Source organism: Myotis yumanensis, unplaced genomic scaffold (genome assembly GCF_028538775.1).
Source record: "Myotis yumanensis isolate MYYU_CA2020_CCGP unplaced genomic scaffold, mMyoYum1.0.hap1 SCAF_9, whole genome shotgun sequence".
NCBI classification, from domain to species: Eukaryota; Metazoa; Chordata; class Mammalia; order Chiroptera; family Vespertilionidae; genus Myotis; species Myotis yumanensis.
The window spans coordinates 11,264,762-11,283,506 of NW_027223760.1; the positions used below are offsets into that span (position 1 = coordinate 11,264,762).

At 37.6% G+C, this 18,745-nt stretch overlaps 1 protein-coding gene across 4 annotated transcripts in view; it reads right to left on the reverse strand.

The window, feature by feature from the left end:
* Positions 1–18,745, reverse strand: part of ASZ1 (ankyrin repeat, SAM and basic leucine zipper domain containing 1) — an 86,050-nt gene that overhangs the window by 34,165 nt on the left and 33,140 nt on the right. The window contains exon 1 of one of the 4 annotated variants that reach the window (XM_070424975.1): positions 10,451–10,464. The exons of the other annotated variants lie outside the window; for them this stretch is intronic. The gene's annotated coding sequence lies outside the window, so the exon portion shown is untranslated. Of the gene's footprint in view, positions 1–10,450; positions 10,465–18,745 lie in introns of those variants that run through there. 4 annotated transcript variants of the gene reach the window in all.

Below are 18,745 nucleotides of genomic sequence, written 5' to 3' on the forward strand. Positions count from 1 at the left end.
CAACTAATCATTCAAAATGTTCAATAAGTATAAATCAGATCTCTTGAGGCCTTTCCTCCATCCCCCTTTCCCCACAATAGCTCAAATCTGCTCCTTCCAATCTTTCCTATTTCACAAAGCTACCATTAACCACAGGCCTAAGACTAAGCATTATTTGTGACTATTCTCCATCACTCCATATATAAGACATCAGCAGGTCCTATTGGATTTACCTCATAATATATTATGAAGCTAACCACTTCTCACATCTTGTTAGCCATTATAAGCAGTCCAAGCTATCATTATCTTTCTCTGATCTATATTATTGTGTAAGTCTCAGAATTGTTCTCCATGATTCCTCCTTTGGCCACTTCCAGTTTATTCTTTATGAAAATGCCAAATTATCCCCCTTTCAGGGACTGTGAAAGTGCTGTTCCCTCTACCTTTCTCTAAATCTTCATATTGTACATTTCTTTCTCTTTAGATTCTTAAGAAAAGATCAATAAAATTGATAAAATATAGCCAAACTGATCATGATAAAAAAAGGTGACACAAATCACCAATGTCAGGAATAAGAGAAGTGATATCAGTACAGAGTCTCCAGAGTTTGAAGTATAAGGGAATATTTATGCCAATAAATTTAAAATTTAATTAATTGGTTAATTGATTGATTTTTAATGGAATTGTTCGTATATTTGTATTCTATTGCTACATAATAAATGATCAAAAACTAGGTGATTTAAAACACCCATTTACTAATCAGAATTGTGTAGGTCAAATTTTCAAGTATGGCACAAGACTGGGTTTGTGCTCAGGGCATCTCAAAACAGTTATCATATTGGCCAACCCCTAGGAAAGAATTTCATTTACATGCTCATTTAGGATGTTAGCAAAATTTAGTTCCTTGTGGTTGTGGGACCAAGGTCACCATATTCTTTTATTTTTTTAAATCTTCATTGTTGAAAATATTACATATGTCCCCTTTTTGTATATTTGATCATGACACACAGGATAAATTTCATAAACTCACTCCATAATATAGCAAAATTGGTAACCTAACTAAAGTAAGCTGGCTAAAGTATAATCTCAAAGAGGTGATACTCTGGCAGAGTATCCAAATAAGGTGACATAAAAGTGTAAGTGTCCCATTTGATTGAACCTTATTACTGAAAATTATAACCAAAATTTTCTGAATTTGAACTGAAATTTGTTCTGAAATTGTACTGAAAACTGAGGTTCTTCCAAATTTCTCTTAATCTCAGAAAGCAGCAGGGATATAGTTTTCTGTTTGTAAATTCACATGGGTATAAATGGCTTCTTAGATAAGAAAACTACTAGACGTATAGTTTGCTTACTAAAAAGCTTCAGAACATTACTAAAATGTTACAACGCTTATATTAGTTTCTAACTTCTAAGAAAAGTTGAATTTACTGAATGGAATAGCAAAACTATCAGTAATAGGATCTAGATTACATAAAAGATATATTACTCAGCTTCTAAACTGTTTTTTTCCTTTTTTATTGAATTCATTGGGGTGACACTGGTTAACAAAATTATATAGGTTTCAGGTGCACAATTCTACGACACATCATCTATACACTGTATTATTATTCACCACCCCAAGTCAAGTCTCTGTCCATTACCACTTATCACCCCAATATCCTCCTCAACCCCCCACTCCTGCCCTCCTACCCTGCATTCACCACATTGTGGTCTATGTCTATGTGATGGTTTCCTTTGCTTTGCAAAGTTTTCAGTTTGATATAGTCCCATTTGTTTATTTTTCTTTTGTTTCCTTGCCAAGGGAGATATATCAGAAAATATGTTACTATTAGTAATATCCAAGATTTTACAGTCTATGTTTTCTTTTAAGATTTTCATAGTTTTGAGTCTAATGTTTAAGTCTTTAAATCCATTTTTAGTTTATTCTTATGTATGGTGCAAGAAGGTGATCTAATTTAATTTTTTTACATATCTGCTCAATTTTCCCAGCACCATTTATTGAATGGACTATTTTTACTCCATTGTATGTTTTTGCCTTCGTTGTCAAATATTATTTGACTACACAAGCTTGGGTTTATTTCTAGGCTCTCTCTTCTGTTCCATTGATCTATATGTCTGTTTTTATGCCAGTGCCATGCTATTCTGATTAATATGGTTTTGTAGTATACTTTGATATCATATAACATGACTCCTCCAAATTTAATATTCTTTTCTCAATATTGTTGTTACTATTCAAGGTCTTTTGTGGTTCCATATAAATTTTGGGGATGTTTTAGTTCTGTGAAATATGCCACTGGTGTATTTTTTTAAATCCTCACCCGAACCAGCAACTTTTTGGTGCATGATTTGATGCCCAACTACTGAGCCACACCGGCCAGGGCATAGCCTCATTTTCTAAAAATTCTTTTTAGTTTGTGCTGCTCTGATTGTTTGTTTGTTTGTTTTCTAACTTGTTTTCCAAATTGGATCCTCTGCTTTATGCAACCTATTGTTGCCTCCATTTCTTTTAGCTCTTTTTCTGGAGATTTATCCTGTTCTTTCATTTGAGGCCTTTTTCTTTGTCCATTTTGGCTGCCTCTTTATGTTTGTTTCTATGTATCAGATCATCTATGACTACTTGTCTTCACTTGGTGGCCTTATGTAGTAGGTGTTCTGTGGGATCCAGCAGTGCAGTTTCCTTGATCACCTGAGCTGGATGCTCCAGGAATGGCCCTTGTGTGGGTTATGTGGGCCCTCCTCTTGTAATTGAGTTTTGATTGCTATTGGCCCATTGTGTGTGGGATGGAGTCTCAGGCTGGCTGATGCTGAGGCTCAACCGTGACCATGTATGCAAGCTGCTGTGCAGGTGTTAACCACAAGAAGTGAAATTCACCTCAGCAGGGTATGGCCCTTGCCGAGATTTCCTTTTGGATACACTTCTTTGAAGCATATTACATCCTTCTTTGACGTTGTTTGAAGCTGGCCATTGGGTGTGTTGGCTCTGAGTCTCTTGGGAGGGTACGTACCAATGTTAAGATGTTATCTGTGACTGGCCCTTGGCAACCTGTTTTGGAGCAACAAGTGTGGCTGCCTTTGCTGGGCTTGGGTACACATGGGAAGGACCAAGCTGTGCACCAAGGCCAGCTTTTACTCGCACCAAGCCCAGAGGCCTTTCATCAAAAGTCCCAAGGCAGCCAGAGTTCACCTCTGCCTGTCAGCTTCCTGTTAAGCTCAGTCTCCTGGTTGTACTCCTCAGCAGGGTGTAAGCTTAACAGGGTCGGGTGAGAGGGAGTCCAGATTGTAAGACTATTGCTTTCTCCCAGGCTCATGCAATACAAGGGGAGAGTTCCGCTCAAGAAATATGGTTCCTGCAGTATGGGAGAATGACTCAGTACAGAGATACTGGCAGCTGTCTCCTTCAGCTCCCTCCCCAGAGGGATAATGCCCAATCTCACCTCACATGACTCTAGTCAACTCTGCCCTCCCTCTACTGGAGCTCTGGGTGACTGGCTGTGAATGAAATTTTGTGTGTTAGCCCTGTGTCTCTAGTGGACTACCATCTCTCTCTGGTGGACAGAACTCTGCTGCTGTTCACAGCCAGATGTTATGTGGGTGCCTTTTCTAGGCTCGGATGTTCTGGGCTGAGGAACCTGGCTCGGGGTTTAGACCCCACACTTCTCAGAGTGAATCTCAGCTGACCCAGGAGGTGTAAGGCCAGCCCTTTTCATGTCTCCACCCTTCCTATCAGTCTTGATGTTGCTTCTCTAAATCCTTGGTTATAAGACTTCTTTCTCTTCAGCTAGTCTTCAGTTAAGTTACTCAGGATTTTTGTTCTATAATTTAGTTGGTCCTAGGAAGAGGTGAGTGTAGCATTCCACCTACTCTGCCACTATGATGCATGACAGTTTTGAAAGAGGAGAGAATAATTCTCCCAGTGCTTTTGCATCTATAGAGACTTGTAACCTCTGTAATTGTCTGCTTGCTATTGATTAATGAAATCTAAGTAAACTCTTCATTTTTAAAAATGCTTCTTTATTTATGACAATGTTATAAACTCTCCAGGTAAGTTATAAAACTTTATAACTGATCTACTCAAGGAACATGGTAATTTGTGGTACTGATAATTTTACTTTCAATATCAGTTTTCATCTTACTTATTTCCTGATATTTAATGTAAAAAATTCTCTTCTTCCATGCACTTTTTTTTTGCCTGCTACTTCTAATACATGATTGCTTTGACAAAGGTTATGCGGACTCTTTTTATTTTTCTAGAACTTAAAACTATGTATTTCAGAGGCTTCTGTCCTCAATACCATTACCTTTGTTCACTACATAAACAACACGCCTGAAGGCTCTCACCTACTCTCATGACTTTATTCTCAACATACAGTTGACTGCTGAATCCATTATCTCTAGCCCAGGCTTTGCTCCTGAGCTACAGATCTTACCTGTCACTATCACCTGGGTACCCCAAGAAAACTCAAAATCAAATCTGAAGTCACCATCTTTGTTCCCTGACTACCCCAGAGGTACTTATTTTTTGGGGTTTTGGTACCTACCTGGTATAAGTATTTGCTAAATGAATAACATAATTTTGATTGTTTGATTTTCAGCCATTATGTCTATTTTTAATTATGACTTCACTGAATTTGGTTTTAGCTAATATATTACTATGTTTTAATCAGTGAGCTTTACCAATTATATTACTTTCCTTTTTTGTTAACATGGTTAAACTTATTTCTGACATTATTTTTGTGCTTTTTATTTACCATGCTCCCATGGTAATTACATGCTTCCATGTCTCATTTTTAGCCTTGTCAGAGTGATGAAGTTCTATTTGTTCTATCAAATCCTACCCTTACCTCTGATCTCTTGATCTGAAAGTTTATAACATCCTTATTTTCTTTTAGTATTTACTCTTGAATCCTCACCTCTTCCCAGTATCTCCTGACCTATTTTTATAAAATTCATTTCCTTAATATTAAACGATTTCTTTCTTAATCCTCACCCAAGGATATGTTTATTGATTTAGTTGCCTCCCTATGTGTCCCAACCAGGGATGGAACCTGCAACCTTTCAGGTATACAAGAACATGCTCCAACCAACTGAACCACCAGGCGGGGGGTGAACCACTTTTTAAAGTTAACATGCATCCCATTTGAATCACTAGTTAGTATTCATTTAATTTGCTGATAACATTCATTTTGCTGATTTATTCATTATGCTCTGATCATTCATTATGCTCTGCAACTACCTAAGTTATATTAGTGTAATCTATTCTTGGAAGTTTAAAGAAGTAAACTGTTAAACTCTCTGAGTCCAGGACTTTTGGGGAAGTTAATTCCTGACAATTTTTCTCAAAAGATAGATGGAAATTTAACATAAAAACTAAAAAGCAACAATAATATCAGTATGAACACAAACAAACTAGAAATAACAGGTCAACACATAAAACATAAGCTAAAAGGTCCATGTATACAAAAAGTCTTATAAATCTCTAAGAAATATGTGGAACCACCAAATAGAAAAATGGCAAAGGTCACAGGCACTTAATATACAAGGAAATATAAATCACTCACAAAAACATGGAAGACATCAATTAAGTATTACTGAAAAGATGCAAATTAAATGAAGTATCATTATTAATAAATCATATTGGAAAATTTTAAATATCAAAAATATCCAGTGATATCACTGTGTGGGTCCTTTCAAATACTGTTGGAAGTAGTATAAAGTGATTCAACTTTTTCAAAGACAATTTGGCAACACATATCAAAATTCTAAATCAATGTATCTGTGAGTCAGCAACTGTACTTTAGGAATGTGTTCTATAGAAAACCTACACAAGTTGCCAGAGATGCTCAATATAACATTGTTTTGTAATACTAAAAATCTGAAAACTACCCCAATGTTCTTCAGTAAAATATGAAGTTAAGCAATTATTTCATATCAATACAATGGAATATTATGCAGCCAATATAAAAAGAGAACTATATCTATACATACTGACAAGTACAGTGCCCATGAAACACTGACCAGTTGAAAAAGCCAATTGCTGCCAGAACCGGTTTGGCTCAGTGGATAGAGCGTCGGCCTGCAGACTCGAGGGTCCCGGGTTCGATTCCGGTCAAGGGCATGTACCTTGGTTGCGGGCACATCCCCAGTGGGGGGCGTGCAGGAGGCAGCTGATCAATGTTTCTCTCTCATTGATGTTTCTGGCTCTCTATCTCTCTCCCTTCCTCTCTGTAAAAAATCAATAAAATATGTTTAAAAAAAAAAAGAAAAGAAAAGAAAAGAAAAAGCCAATTGCAATACAGTATACAGGGTGGGGCAAAGTAGGTTTGCAGTTGTTCATATGGAAAATAATAATCTATATTAATAAAAGCATAATATGCTAATTAGATCAGACGACCTTCCAGACGAAGCCAGGCTACAAGGGAAGCCAGGGTCCCGGGTACCTGCTGGTGGCCAAATGGAAGGCCAGGTCCAGGTGCCAGAGGGAAGCCGGTGCCAGCAGCCGGGGGTAGGAAGGCCTACTCTTGCACGAATTTTGTGCATCGGGCCTCTAGTAAATAACAATACAAGAATAAACTGTTTCTCAAACTCACAACTGTAAACCTACTTTTGCCCCACCCTATGTACTGTATAATACCATTTAAAAACAAAACAAAAATTCTAACACATGGAAGAAGTTCTGCAAAAACAAACAACAACCGTCTATAAAAACTGAAGAGTAGGAAAAAAAGACTTCACTTTCTAAGTTACATACTTTTAAAAATTTTTTAACAAAAACCTTGCATTGTCAAAATTTTAAATAAAAATCAATTTTGAAAACTATCTTGATACAATAGAACTAATATTCTTCAAATTCAGGCAAATTTACTTGTTATTTTCAATTTTGAATATGTAGTCCATGGCCTTTTAATTGAACCTCTTGGCTCCAATTCATCCTCAACTCGGTGTCAGAATAACCTTTATAAAATAGTATGTTCATTCTTATTATAATTGTTCAATAGTTTTCAGGATTAAATTCATTTTTTAAACCTTTGAACAATAATAGATACAGAGGCAGAGCTGTCTCAAACTGATTGTCAAACTGCAGCGGGAAGGCCAGGGAGGGTTGGGGGGCAGGAGGGAGGTGGGTAAGAGATCAACCGAAGGACTTGTATGTGTGCAAATAAGCATAACCAATGGACATAAGACACTGGTGGGTAGGGGAGACTAGGGGATTGTCAAGGGCGGGGAAAAAAAAGAACATATGTAATACCCTTTGTAATACTTTAAGCAATAAAAAAAAAGAAAAAAATCATTTTTAAGCATAGATTATACAGGTTATTACCTAGCCAATGATGAATATGAGTTTTGCTCATTCTCTACACCAATTTCATATGATCTGGTTTCATAAGTTACAAATTACCTGAATCAAATGGGCTCTTTCTCTGCCTAAACATGCACCCACATTGAATTTTCTCTTTTCCCTTTTTAATATGTTTTTATTTTATTTTAGAGAAACATCAATTGGCTGCCTCCTGCATGCCCCCTACTGGAATTGAGCCAGCAACCTGGGCAATTCCCTGACCAGGAATTGAACCAACAACCTCTTGATGCAAGGGACGACACTTAAGCAACTGAACCATTCCAGCCTGGGCATGAATATCTTTTTCTACCATAGTTACTGGTAGTTGGCTAACCTCTATTCATTCTGTAAACCTCAGTTCAAATGATATACTTCTAGGAAGCTTCTTCCATTTATCATCTTCATCTCAGTTAAATTCTCCTAATTTTGATTCCTAGAAACATCTTATTCTACCTCTAATATTACTCTGTTATAAATACCTTTAAGTTTTGTTATCTATACTGTCAAATTCTTCAGGTTTTAATCTTGTATCTTCTAGTGCTTAGCATATATTGTCTAACAAATCCCAGCTGAATTTACTAGTAATACTAAGTTGTATTTTTATCCATCTACCAAGTTTCCTCAAAATTGTTAATGGCTAACAATGGGTTAAAAAGAATAAGATTTATATATGTTACCATAATTGAAAAAATTATTTTTGGATAATACAGAGCCTTTCATTCATCTTACTTTCTTGTTATTTCATTTCTACAAAACCTCCACTAGATGGCATACATGATAAAGTAGAAACAAAATTCTCAGTCTGGCAGGGGAAAAAAATGTACCTTCATAATGATATATGTTTCATTTCTCTGTACCAAGTGTAAAATGGTTGGTTTGTCTTCATGCCAGATTTTGACTGTGTAGTCCAGTATTATCTGCTGTTTTTATTCTATTTAATCAGCTTTAGCAGGAAAATTTTTGGAAAACTATAAATTTGACAATGATAAAATGCTACAAATAGGACATCCATTTCCCAACTATCAGAGTAGTTTTATTAGATCAACCCTTCTACTCAAAGGTTATAAAAGCTGTAAAATACAAACTATGTTTGAGGCATTGTAGAAAAACTAAGGCAGCAAGAACATGAGAAGCCAAGATCCTGGCAGAAAACTAGCATTTGTTGAGTCCTATAATAGATTCTAATAAGAATACATGTTATAATCTCCAGAATAGCCACTCAAAGAATAATAGGATAGAGAAATTAGCAAGATAGAAACTGAATAAAAAAATTGAATCCAAAAACAACCCTGGACAAAAGAGTACTAACTAAATAGAACAGATATATCAGCATGCACCCTAAATACAAATGGACTAAATATTTCAATTAAAATAAACTATTATTAATAAATCTCGATTTTAAAAAGTGATCTATACATTGTTAACTTTAAATAAAAGTATATAGAAAGGTTGAAAAAATATATACCATCAAAACAAAAACACTAAGCTAAAAGACAGCTGATATAGCTATTCTAATAGGAGAGAAAGTGTATTGCAATAAAGAAGTATTACTCTCAAACAGATTGTCAAACTGCAGTGGGAAGGCCGGGGAAGCTTGGGGGGCAGGAGGGATGGGGGTAAGAGATCAACCAAAGGACTTGTATGCATGCATATAAGCATAACCAATGGACATAAGACACTGGGGGGTAGGGGAGGCCAGGGGATTGTCAAGGGCGGGGGGGAAAAAAAGGACACATATGTAATACCCCTTGTAATACTTTAAGCAATAAAAAAAAAGAGAAGTATTACTACATTTACTGAAAATCACACTGCATAAGAATAAAAAGTCATTGTATCAGGAATATGGTGGCCTTAAACAAATAAGCAAAAGTGGACCAAAATACATATTACAGTAGCTAACAGAAAAAGCCAAAAAAATTAGTAGTCAGCTAGAAGATTTGAACAACATAACTAATAAATGTGGCTTAATTAATACACATAGACCATTACACACAACTACTACCAAATTACATTATTTTTTATGTACGTGGAATACTTGCAAAAACTGACCATAGGCTGGGCCATCAAGAAAATCTTGATAAATTTCAAAGATGTGAAATATATAGAACATGTTCTCATGCCACAGTAGAATTAAGCTAGAAATCAATAACAAAAAGAAAACTAGAAGAAAAAAGAACTGTGACATATTCAAACACTGAAAGATACCTCAGCAATAAAAACAATTAAACTACTGCTATAAAAACATGAATGTAAATAAAAATACTAGGCTGAGTGAAATAACTCACACACTAAGAGTATCTAACATATAATGTACTAAATAAAAGAGAGTAAAAAATAAAAACAAGAGTTGTTGCCTCTAGGGGATTGTCTTGAGAGGGACCTAAGGAAACTTGCTAGGGAAATGGAAAAATGAATGTGAGCTACATGGGTGTATTTATTTGTCATACTTCAAACTGTATATTTAAAAACTATACATTTCACTTCGTAAATCAGATCTCAATAAAAATGTAGAATAGAAAATATGCCAAATGATTTACAGATGGATGAATGACTATATCTATGAATATGCAGACGGATGTATATATATGGCTAATGGTACCATTAAAATTGTAATAAATGTCTAAAGAAAAATAAAATATATACTTATTAACTAAGTTTCATAAATCAATCAGAAATGTGCATTTTAGAAATTGTGACTCTCATAACAGAAAATACATTATTAATTTAAGTAAATGTAAAATTTGGTGAATAGCTACCATGAAATGACAGCATGCTCAGTATCTTCACATTCATTATCTTGCGTTAATTCTCATAGCCACCCTGTTTGTTAGCTATGTATCGCATCTATTAATCACTTAAAAAACTAAGCTTCAAAGACTATGAAAAGTCTTGATAGTGTATTAGCTTGGACAAGTTGTTGCGATAGTATTTGGACCGAGATCTTCAGGCTCTAAGTCACGCTTCATACATTTCGTGGTATATGGATTAATGAATTACTTCGAAAATTATATGTTTCAGTTGTTATGCAAATAAAATAGGCAAATGTAATTCTACTTCAAATCTATTAAATTCAATGAAAATGATAAATTTCCCATGAAAGAATTGTGAAGGAATAAAAAATATGTATGGTACCATGGTAGTCAAGTGGCTCACAGTAAAATCAAGACTTTTTCATACCTAAAAACAATGAGAAAACAACACATGAGATGTATAAGTATGTGCTAAACAAGCTAATCACCCATCCCAAATACTTACAAACAAGTAGGACTCTTATGGAAAGCTTAATGGACTATTAATGTGGCCCTGGAAGGAATAATTTAAATGCAAAGTTAGGGAAAAACAAAAACATAGAGGCAGAAATGACCATATATCTGGGTAATGATGTTGAGATTGTATAAATGAGATAAAAGTTAGAGATTAGGGAGTAATAAGTTAAAGGAGGTGACAGAGGAATGGTGGCATGAGAGATTCCTTGGTCTTCTCTCTTCAAGTTTCAACAATTTAAACAGCTATAACTCAACAAAGGATTCCCTGCTCAACACACAAATACCCCTGAGAGGGCCATACATTGAAACATCTAAAGATGGGCAAGTAGAGCAAAGGGGGAGGCGAAGGGAAGTGGGTATGATAGGAACCAGGGATATGGCCTGGCAGCTGGGAGCTCTGCTGGAGAGGGGAGGAATCCAGTCGTGGCTGCCACTCCTCTCAGGTGGGAGAAACAGAGAGAAACTCAGCGGGCATTCCTGCAAGAGTAAGCAGCACGAGGTATGGCTGAGCTAGGAAACCTGGGCAAGAACATAGCACAGAAGAGCAGCTGTGGTGTTAGGCAGTCAGCAATTCAGACAGAGAAACAAAGCCACAAAACTTGGCCTCCTCCCCATGCCCCCTTAACCTTCCTGAGATTGCCCTTTTGCCCTTGGTGTCGGAACGTGGACCACATTAACTGGGACCTAATACTACAGAATCACTGATACTAACAGAAACTAATACTACAGAATTACATTTCTCCCTAAGCAAAAGGTGCACTCTGTGACACAGAATCGGGACACAGGGGGGATGCCAGCAGAGGACCCACATTGCCATTATTGAGAAGGCAAGACAACAAAGAAGCTAGGGGATTCCCACAGCCCACATCTTCCTCACACATCAGGGTTACACTGACATCAGAGGTTGTAGGGGACAGCAGTGGGATTTCAGAGTTAAAAAGAAACTTATGATTTAGCACCTCCTACTGAAAAAGAATGGAAAGACCTTTTCGAGTTAATCTGTTGGAGAAGTCCCACTCAACCTTTGATGCCTAGAAAGAGAAGGAATCCATCAAATACCATGAATAACCAAGGTAGAGAGACAGCTCAGAAAGAAAATAAAACTCCAGAAAACAAACTTAAAATCATGGAAATATATGACATAAATGACAGAGAATTCAAGATTGCAGTTCTGAAAACATTCAGAGGCAAGATAATACGACAGGCAATTTAGCGAGTTTAGAAAACAACAAACAAAACTAGTATTTCACCAAGAGACTGAAACTTTAAAAGAGAACAAAACAGAAATCCTAGAGATGAAGAATTCAATAAAAGAGATAAAGAATGACCTAGCGAGCACAGGAAATAGAGCAAACCAAATGGAGGAAAGGACCAGTGATATTGAAGACAGAAATTTAGAAATGATGCAGAGGGAAGAAGAGAGAGACTTGAGCTTAAAAAGGTAAAAAATAAAAACTCTATGAGAACAATCTGAATTCCATCAGAATGAGTAATATAAGAATTATAGGCAGCCGAAACCGGTTTGGTTCAGTGGATAGAGCGTCGGCCTGTGGACTGAAAGGTCCCAGGTTCGATTCCGGTCAAGGGCATGTACCTGGGTTGCGGGCACATCCCCAGTAGGAGATGTGCAGGAAGCAGCTGGTCGATGTTTCTCTCTCATTGATGTTTCTAACTATCTCTCTCCCTTCCTCTCTGTAAAAAATCAATAAAATATATTTTTAAAAAAAGAATTATAGGCATACCAAAGAAGAGAAAGAAAAGGGAACAGAGAGCCAATTCAAACAAATAGTAGAGGAGAACTTCCCAAGCCCATGGAAAGAACTAACTAGATCTTCAAATCCAAGAAGCAAATAGAACATCTAGTTACCTCAATCCAAAGAGGCCTTCTCCAAGGCATACTGTATTAAAACTGTCAAAAATTAATGACAAAGAAAGGATTGTCAAAGCAGCCAGAAGAAACAGAAAATAACCTATAAAGGAAAGCCCATTAGGTTTTCACTGGATTTCTCAGCAGAAACTCTACAAGCCAGAAGAGAGTGGAACTAAATTTTCAAACTACTAAAAGAGAGAAATTACCAGGCAAGAAAAATATATCCAGTGAAGTCATCCTTTAACTATGAAAGAGAAAGACGTTCCCAGAGATACAGAAGTTGACAGATTTTATCATCAGAAGAACTCCATGACAGGAAATACTCAAGGAGGTTATTCTACCTGAAACAAAGAACAAAAGGTCACAAATCTATGAGTAAGATCACTAACAAACCTACAGCATAAACAGGGATAATTTGTGACAACAAAAATATAAAAGGGGATGGAGTAAAGGCCTGAATTTGGTAAAGAGGATGGAGACCAGATGCATTCAAAAGAAAAAGGACTACTGTATATATGAAACTTTCTTTTTCATAAATATAATGACCACACACACACAAAAGCCAAAACTGAGAAACAGTGTAGGAAAAGAGGACACAGAGGAAATAAGTATGGAATACCATCAAACAAAACAATATACACAAATACAAAGGAAAAGAACCAATGGATGCACAGAGCTACCAGAAAAAATAAAATTCCTATAGAAAATCCTTACACATCAATAATTACCCTAAACATAAATGGACTGAATTCACCAGTAAAGAGGCACAGAGTAGCAGAGTGGATAAAAACTAAAATCCAACCATAGCCTTCTTTCAGGAGATACACCTAAGCTGCAAAGACAAAGTTAGACTCAAAGTAAAAGAGTAGAAAATGATTCTTCATACAAATAACATCCACAAAAAAGCAGGTGTAGCCATACTTGTACCTGACAAAGGTATCAAGATAATAAAGTTAACAAGAGACAAAGATGAACATTTTATAATGACAAAGGGAACACTACATCAAGAAGACATAACACTTCTGAATATATATGTACCCAATCAAGGAGTACTGAAATATATAAAGCAACTACTAACAGAACTAAAGAGAGAAACAGACCAAAACATAATGATAGTTGCGGATCTTAATACTTCATTGACAGCTCTAGACAGATCAAACAGAAAATCAACAAAGCCTTAAATGATACATTAGACCAAGTGAAAATAATTGACATCTACAGAGCCTTCAATCCCAGAACATCAAATTATATCTCTTCTCCAGTGCACATGGAATATTCACAAGGACAGACCATATGTTGGGTCACAAAACTAGCCTCAACAAACTCAAGAAGACTGAAATTTATACAAAGCGTATTCTCTGACCACAATGCTTTGAAATTAGAAATCAATTGCAAAAAAGAAGAAACACACAACTATGTGGAGATTAAACAGCATACTACTAAAAATGACTGTGTCAAAGAAGAAAAAAGATGACATTAGAAGATATATAGAGACAAGATCCATCATGGCTGCAGAGTAGGTGGAACCTCCTACCACTTGCTCCCAACACCAAATAGATTTGTGGCTGAACTGCAGGGCAACCAGCATAAAAAACGAGATGAAATGAAGCTGATATGAAATATTATGAACAGGAAACAAAGAGAAAAGACATGAGGAGATGTGGAGAAGGTGAGTCAACTTGCACAGCTGGGAAGCTGGAAAGATATTATGGCAGTGGAGCCCCTTCCCACCCTGTAAGCAAAGGGTCTAAGCCCCATACAGGGATTCCCCAACTCAGAAAAACAGAGAAGGGAAGGGAAGCCTGTGTAGTACTGGGTGGTAGGAAGCAGTGGAAATTCAATCCACCTTGGAAGAACAAACCCCAACAGGCCAGGCACAGACAATCTCTTTGTTTTAGCACTAGGGACAATTGTTCTGATCTGGGACTGTAGGAGGAGACACACAGCAAAACTCCACACCACAGAGCTAAGCTGCAGAGGGAGCAGACTGGTACACCCAGCAGTGATTCTGAGAGATCCTACAGTCCCTGGGAGAACACTGAGAAGAACTGGAAAGGGGCTGGTTTATGTGCCTGAGGGGTGAGGGGGTGAGTGGGGGGTGGGGAGAAATGACACTTCCCTACTTCACTTCCACCTCAAGCACACTGAAGGCGCTCTGCCCCTAACCTAGGACTCTGCTAGGTCTACACATTGTGGTGTGATCTGAGCCAAAGGAAAACAGCATAGGGGTAGAAATCTGTGCCCATAAGGCTCGATTCTGTCATGGTGTGAGGATCACCAACAGTTAGCCAGTTGGAGCCTGGGCAGAAGCCCTGGCCAAGAGTGGCAGGCTACACAGAATGATTGAAGTGCCAAGAGGAGCTGATTTTTGTATTTGCTTTTTTATATTTGTTTTTTCATCCGAGTGGCATCAAGGGACTGCCAGGGAGACAGAGCTGAGGTGTTTCAACAGTGTCTCCCAGGTGGTTTTCTGTCTGGGTGGATTTCTGTTTGGGAAACAAAGGGCTGTGTACTGGGCCCTTCGGCGGCATTACAGGAAAGCAAATCCAAGCTCCCCAGTGAGTACAGGCAGCCAGCACACCAAAGGGAAAAAGAGGAAGTGCCAACCCCGACTCCTACAGATTACAAGCACTACCCCCAACAAGAGTCTGCTTAAGATCATGCAGTGCCGTGCCTGGTACGTTGTGCCTTGTTGTGTTGTATTTTGTGCCTTGAAATCAATGCAGCAGATCCAAGCAACAGCAGCATCCTGATCACCACACTCTCTGTCTGAGGAACAGCAGCTGTACGTGAAGCCTACCCCCACCAGCCAGAAGAGCCACCACAGCTGTGAACAGCACCCACCAGAGGAGCTGCTGCCAACTGAGGAGCAGCTGCTACCGCAAACACCCAAGGAGCAACCACAGCCCAAGGAGCCACTACCACCCACGGAGCAGCCACTGAACGACTCAACATCTAGATATGTCAGTGAGATCAAACATGGGTAGGCAAAGAAACCCCCAAAGGAAAGAAAAGAAGAACTCGCCAGAAAAGCAACTAAGTGACACAGAGGCATGCAACATGACAGAAAAAGAATTCAGAATAAGTGTGCTAGCGTGCATAAACCAGATGGAGGAAAAAATCAACAACATATGCAAGACGCAAGAAGAAACAGATGAAAAAATCAACAACTTATGCAAGACCCAAGAAGAAAAGAAGAGTGATATAGCTGCAATAAAAAACATCATTGAAAGCATCAACAGTAGACTAGGAGAAGCGGAGGACCGAATTAGTGAATTAGAAGACAAGGAAGCAAAACACACCCAAACTGTACTGCAATTGGAGAAAAAAATTAAAAGACAGGAGGAAAGCCTAAAGGAGCTTTGGGACAACATGAAACAAAACAACATACAAATAATAGGGGTGCCAGAACAACAGAAAGAGGAACAAGGATTAGAAAACCTACTCGGAGAAATAATATCAGAAAACTTCCCTGAGGTGGGGGAGAAAATAGTCACACAAGAACAGAGAGTCCCAAACAAGGTGAACCGGAAAAGACCCACACCAAGACACATCATAATTACCATGGCAAATGTTCAGGACAAAGAGAGAATCTTACAGGCTGCAAGAGAGAGACGGAAAGTTACATACAAGGGATTTCCCATTAGATTATCAAAAGATTTCTCAACAGAAACACATTAGGCCAGAAAAGAATGGACAGAAATTTACAAAGTGATGCAAAGCAAAGGACTGAATCCAAGAATACTCTATACAGCAAGGCTATCATTCAAAATTGAAGGGGAAATAAGAAGCTTCATAGACAAAAAAAGGCTAAGGGAGTTTATCACCACCAAGCCAGCAATGCAAGAAATGCTAAAGGGACTGGTGTAAAAAGAAATAAAAAGCTTAGAAAGAAAACAGCCACACACAAAAAAAGAAATGGCTACAAACAAGTACCTCTCAATAATAACTGTAAACGTAAATGGACTAAATGCTCCAACCAAAAGACATCGAGTGGCTGAATGGATAAAAAAACATAACCCATGCATCTGCTGTCTACAAGAGACCCACCTCAGAAGAAGGGACTCACACAGACTGAAAGTGAAGGGATGGAAAAATATCTTTCAGGCAAATGGAAAGGAAAAGAAAGCTGGGGTAGCAATACTTATATTGGACAAAATAGACCTCAAAGTGAAGGCCATAACAAGAGATAAGGAAGACCACTTCATAATACTAAAGGGACCGATACAACAAGAAGATATAACCCTGGTAAACATACATGCACCCAATGCAGGAGCACCCAAATACATAAAAAAAATCTGGAATATATCCAAGGAGAGATAGACAACAATACAATCATAGTAGGGGACTTTAATACACCACTCACATCACTGGATAAATCCTCTAGACCAGGGGTGGGCAAACTTTTTGACTCGAGGGCCACAATGGGTTCTTAAACTGGACCGGAGGGCCGGAACAAAAGCATAGATGGAGTGTTTGTGTGAACTAATATAAATTCAAAGTAAACATAATTACATAAAAGGGTACGGTCTTTTTTTTTTTTTTAGTTTTATTCATTTTAAACGGGCCGGATCCGGCCCTTGGGCCGTAGTTTGCCCAAGGCTGCTCTAGACAAACAATCAGCAAAGAAACAGCAACCCTAAATGACTCACTAGATCAGATGAACTTAATTGACATCTTCAGAACACTTCACCCCAAAGCCACGGAATATACATTCCACTCAAGTGATCATGGGTCAGATTCAAAAACAGACCACATATTGGGTCACAAAGTCTCCCCGAATTCAAGAAGACTGAAATCATACCAAGCATCTTCTCAGACCACGATGGCATAATATTAGAAATGAACTACAATAAAAACAACCCAAAATACTCAAACACTTGGAAGCTGAATAGCATGTTATTAAATATTGATTGGGTTACCAATGACATCAAAGAAGAAATTAAAAGCATCCTGGAAAATAATGACAATGAAAACACAACAATCCAAAACCTATGGGACACAATGAAGCAGTTCTTTTTTTTTTTAATATATATATATATATATATATATATATATATATATATATTTTTTTTTTTTTAAATATATTTTGTTGACTTTTTACAGAAAGGAAGGAAGAGAGATAGAGAGTCAGAAACATCGATGAGAGAGAAAAATCGATCAGCTGCCTCCTGCACATCTCCCACTGGGGATGTGCCCGCAACCCAGGTACATGCCCTTGACCGGAATCGAACCCGGGACCCCTCAGTCTGCAGGCCGGCGCTCTATCCACTGAGCCAAACCGGTTTCCGCAAGAAAGCAGTTCTGAGAGGGAAGTTTATAGCTCTACAGGCCTATCTCAAAAAACAAGAAAAAATGGTAGTAAATCATCTAACTCTACAAATCAAAGAATTAGAAAGACAGCAACAAGAAAACCCAGAGTGAGCAGAAGGAAGGGGATAATAAAGATTAGAGCAGAAATAAATGACATAGAGACCAAAAAAACGATACAGAAAATCAGTGAAACCAAGAGCTGGTTCTTTGAAAGGATAAACAAGATTGACAAACCTCTAGCCAGGCTCACCAAGAAGCAAAGAGAGAGGACCCAAATAAACAAAATCAGAAATGATAGAAACGAAATAACAACAGACCCCACAGAAATACAAATGATTGTTAAAAAATACTATGGACAGCTCTACTCCAACAAACTAGACAACCTGGAGGAAATAGACAATTCCTAGAAAAATACAACATTCCAAAACTCAATCAGGAAGAATCTAAAAATCTCAATAGGCCAATAACTATGGGAGAAATTGAAGCAGTCATCAAAGAGCTTCCAGCAAACCAGGACCAGATGGCTTCACAGGGGAGTTTTACCAAACATTCAAGGAAGAACTAAAACCTATCCTTCTCAGACTACTACAAAAAATTCGAGAAGAAGGAACACTTCCAAGCTCATTCTATGAAGCCAGCATCATCCCAATACCAAAACCAGGTAAAGACATCACAATGAAAGAGAATTACAGGCCAATATCCCTCATGAACATAGATGCCAAAATCCTCAACAAAATCCTAGCAAATTGGATCCTGCAGTACATGAGACAGATCATACACCATGACCAAGTAGGATTTATCTCAGGAATGCAAGGATGGTACAATATCTGAAAATCAATAAACCTGAAACATCACATAAACAAATTGAAAGAAAAAAACACACATGGTCCTATCAATTGATGCTGAAAAAGCATTTGACAAAATCCAACACTCATTTTTGATAAAAACTCTCAGGAAGGTGGTAGTAGAAGGATCATA